We start from the raw sequence: 4,064 nt of genomic DNA, 5'->3' as shown, positions 1-4,064 counted from the left end.
CTCTCTCTCCCCCCTCTCTCTCTCTCCCTTTAGAAAAGTGAAAACCTCCAAAAGATATCAGCAAAGTGTGACACGTTATAATAAGACAAGGCAACCCAATAAAAGAAAAGTACTCCCAAGATCAAGGAAAAGAGTCAGGGTCATCCTCATTGCCACTGTTAGGCGTCCCACAGAATCACCAAGCTATCAGAGCTGAGAGACACACAGAGGCCCTGATCCCATCCAGATCCAGGCAGACTCTGGGCTTGCTGCTTCAGTCTCTTGAAGCCCATTTGAGCCTTGCTTAGTTGATGCAGTGGGTGGTATTCTCCTGGTGTCCTCAATCCCCTTTGGCTCCTACAATCTTTCCTCTCCTCTTTTGTGGGGCTTCCTGAGCAAACACATGGAGACCTGCAATTTAGACTCTCTCCACATAGGTCTGGCTGTAATTGTGTTTTTAGAGGTGAAAAAAAAAAGTGTGTTTAAAATGCAGTTTAAAACTTTGAATAATTTCATCCTTTCCTTCAAACTGGAGCTTTAATTATCTACACATTTTTGTAAGGTTTTTGGCTAAAACTATTAATACAAACATTCTACACTACTTAAGACTGTGTCTTCGGTAACCACAGTGCCGCTGACACTGGGCTGGCCTTCATCTCCTTTCTTTAATTCTCCATGCCCTGGGACTACGAGCTTGAGTAACAAATCTATGCTACTTTCTAAATCAGCACTTTCAGGTAGTATGTCTTTTAAGAACAAAATTTACTATTTGAATGCTCTTGCTTGTTATTTGCTTGGATTGAAAATTTGCAGTACCACATATCATTTTCAAGGTTAGACTATAAACCTCATTAACTACATATTGAGAGATTAAGACAGGTTTAACTAACAGTTTTCTCTTCAAATTTGAAATTAAATAGTGAGGCCCATCGTATGCTTGCATGCTCACATTATTACTAGCATGTACTGTGATAATGATAGTTGCATCTAATAAATCTATCACATTAGAAAATAGTACACTCAGATGCACATAGTAAAATGCTGGAGGTATTAAAACTCCAACCAGACAGGCTTTTCTTGAAGCACAAGTCTAGCAGATGCGCACATCCTTCCCAATATTTAACACAGTCGATTGTGCATAACTAATTCTCTTGCTAATCTTGTCTGGTGTCAATCTTTTGCCTGTTAGTGTGAAGGCTTCCTTTGGGGATTAAGTCGCACACATGGCTGACCTGCATGCCTCTTTATCTCCAGGGCTCTAGTAAAATATTAGCACACAAAGCTAAATTGATTTGGAAACATGAGGCACAGAATGGCTGGTTTTATGCAAATGTTAACACTGTGTAAAAAAAAGCCTTTGGACATCATTTAAAGTGTAGTTTCACCTCACTAACTGGCTCACTGACATTTGGATGAATGCTAAAATTAACCATTTAGAAAAACTTCAGCATTGCTGCTTCTGAAAATCCAAATGTAATTGTGGGTGTTCTTTATCCCTGTTCATTTTTAACATGACCGTGCAGCCAAAGTTTCATTCATCATGCCAACAGGAAACATTATACACAAGGGCCGATTCTCCAGAACCCATTTACATTTGGCTTTGGGTTTCCTTTCTCAGTATAATTGGCTCTGGGCTCCATAAAGATTACTTTGCATTCCCTGGGCACATGCTATCTAAAAAGGTGACCCAGATAAATTCTGGGTGGCAGCATCTTGCATGAACCATAGGCAACCTAAAATTTAAAACGGGGCCACTGATTAGCTATTGCTTTTGATAAATGTGTTTTGGATACAACGAGAGATTTGGTATGCATCTTTATTGTGCAAAGTTGGAGGTGAAGGAAAGAAGCAGGAGTGGGTAGGTCTGTGGGGGAGCACCTTCGTGGATGCAGGGGATGGGGAGATGAATAGAGGGTTTTCAGAAGGGAACTTGGGGAGAGGGATAACATTTGAAATGCAAATGAACAAAATAACCAATTGAAAAAAAAAAGGTCCATTGTCTTGTTGGCTTGATAATCTTTCCACTCTTGACAATGCTGAATTTTCAAGATTGCATTTTTTTATATCTTTTTGTGCACAATTCAATTTCCTCTATTTAACAGTTTTAGGATATATATTGAATTTCAGGTTTTGTAAATTCCCTAGTACTTCTTCTATCCCTCTCCCTCTCTTACTGAAATCCTTCTTTTTCCTAGTAGGTCTTCCGTTTTAAGCCATTGAAATTCGTTAGAGTTGCTTATGTACTCCTTGCTAAGTGGTACTGGACATATTTATGGTTATATCACTGACTAAAATGATGATATACTCAAAAAATTATTAACTTCGTGCCGGGCGTGGTGGCGCACGCCTTCAATCCCAGCACTTGGGAGGCAGAGGCAGACTCATTTCTGAGTTCAAGGTTAGCTTGGTCTACATAGTGAGTTCCAGGACAGCCAGGGCTGTACAGAGAAACCCTGTCTCGAAAAACAAAACAAAACAAAACAAAACAAAAAAATATTAATTTCCATTAGATACTCTGGAGGATAATGGGGACTCAAGATTTCTTCATTCACACATAGTTAAATATCGTAGGTTCTACTCTTTTATAGGTATCCATAGTTGGCAGTAATTTGTGATTGCAATAGGTATTAAATACTAGTAGTATCCTTATGCTTCACACCTCTATCTTTTACTTTTCCTACACTGACTTTACATGATGTTCCTGGGTATTAAATAGGTTGATATAGTTATCTTCTTGAGAACTGATTACACTACCCTCTTTTAATCCTAGCAATGAACTATTTTGAGCCTATGAATTAGTTCCTGCTTAATTGAGAAGCTTTAATACAAACAAAAAAAATTGATACACTATAAGCTGATTCTCTTAAACTCACTTTGTAGGGTATGTCTACAATGTATTTTAGATTATAATTTTTGTCTCTATTTATATATGCATGTCTGTGAAGGTAATGGTATCTGTATTGGTACATATGTACGATTATGCATGCGGAGAGAGGATGACAATTGTGGGTGAGATTCTAAGTCAATATGTGCTTAATGTTCTGAGGCTCTGAGTCAAGTTTAGAGTGTTCCTATACAGTAGTCCAGGAGGTCAGATAGCCCAAGTGTGTATACTTGTCTGTGCCCTGCAGGAATGAGATTGCAAAACTAAGCTACATGTCTAGATATCTGGCTTCTCACATGATTGCTCCACAGTTAAACACAGGTCCTCATTATTTTAAGGCAACTTTTTTAAAGACTGAGCTATGACTTCAGCCTTTGTCTTACAATTTTTGATGGGTGATTTCTCAATTATTCCTTTAAAATATTATTAAATTTTTTTTACTTAGTGTTTTAAATATCTTATGTAAATTATTAATAAGAAATGAACATTAAAATTACCTTCTTTAATACGCATTTACAACACAAAATTTGCAATAATAAAATAAATCAATAGAAATAATGTAGTTTCATTCATTGGTTTTATTATAATCTACTAATAGAACAAATTTGAAATGTAATATATAATTCTAATAAAAATACAAAAAACACTTTGACTAGAAATTTGCAGCAATACTCGTATTTATTACATAGTGGATTTTGATCTAGTCTGAAGAAACTTTGGAAAAACCACAAAGAAGGTCTGATTTTCTATACGCTTATGGTTCTCTGTATTACTTTGTATTTTATTTTGTATATGTCATCTTTCCTGTTGGGTATGTGCCTTTTTCTTGAGTCTTTTTCACTTTTAAAATACCTAGCTGTAATATGTTCTGTGATTTCAGTTTTTCTCTAAGTGACATTATTTTAATTTAATACACTAAACAATTTTTAGCTGTTCTTTCAGGTTTCATTCTCGTGAAATAAGAAAAGGATTTGTCTGTGCTCGCTTCGGCAGCACATATACTAAAATTGGAACGATACAGAGAAGATTAGCATGGCCCCTGCGCAAGGATGACACGCAAATTCGTGAAGCGTTCCATATTTTTACCATAGACGGAGAAACCAAAGTATTCCATGACAAAACCAAATTCACACAATATCTATCCATGAATCCAGCCCTCCAAAGGATAATAAAGGGAAAGCATCAACACAAGGACGGAAAC

General features: G+C 36.7%; 1 protein-coding gene and 1 non-coding gene across 5 annotated transcripts in view; both read left to right on the top strand.

Annotated features, from left to right (window-relative positions):
- Positions 1–4,064, top strand: part of Csmd3 (CUB and Sushi multiple domains 3) — a 1,165,720-nt gene that overhangs the window by 288,967 nt on the left and 872,689 nt on the right. The gene's annotated exons all lie outside the window — the stretch shown is intronic.
- On the top strand, positions 3,841–3,947 carry LOC115062468. The gene has a single exon (XR_003842420.1). It is a non-coding gene; the product is annotated as a U6 spliceosomal RNA (small nuclear RNA).

This window comes from Mus pahari, chromosome 17 (assembly GCF_900095145.1).
Source record: "Mus pahari chromosome 17, PAHARI_EIJ_v1.1, whole genome shotgun sequence".
Taxonomy (NCBI): domain Eukaryota; kingdom Metazoa; phylum Chordata; class Mammalia; order Rodentia; family Muridae; genus Mus; species Mus pahari.
The sequence above is the reverse complement of the archived record's forward strand: the minus strand, read 5'-3'. Positions and strand labels throughout refer to the sequence as shown.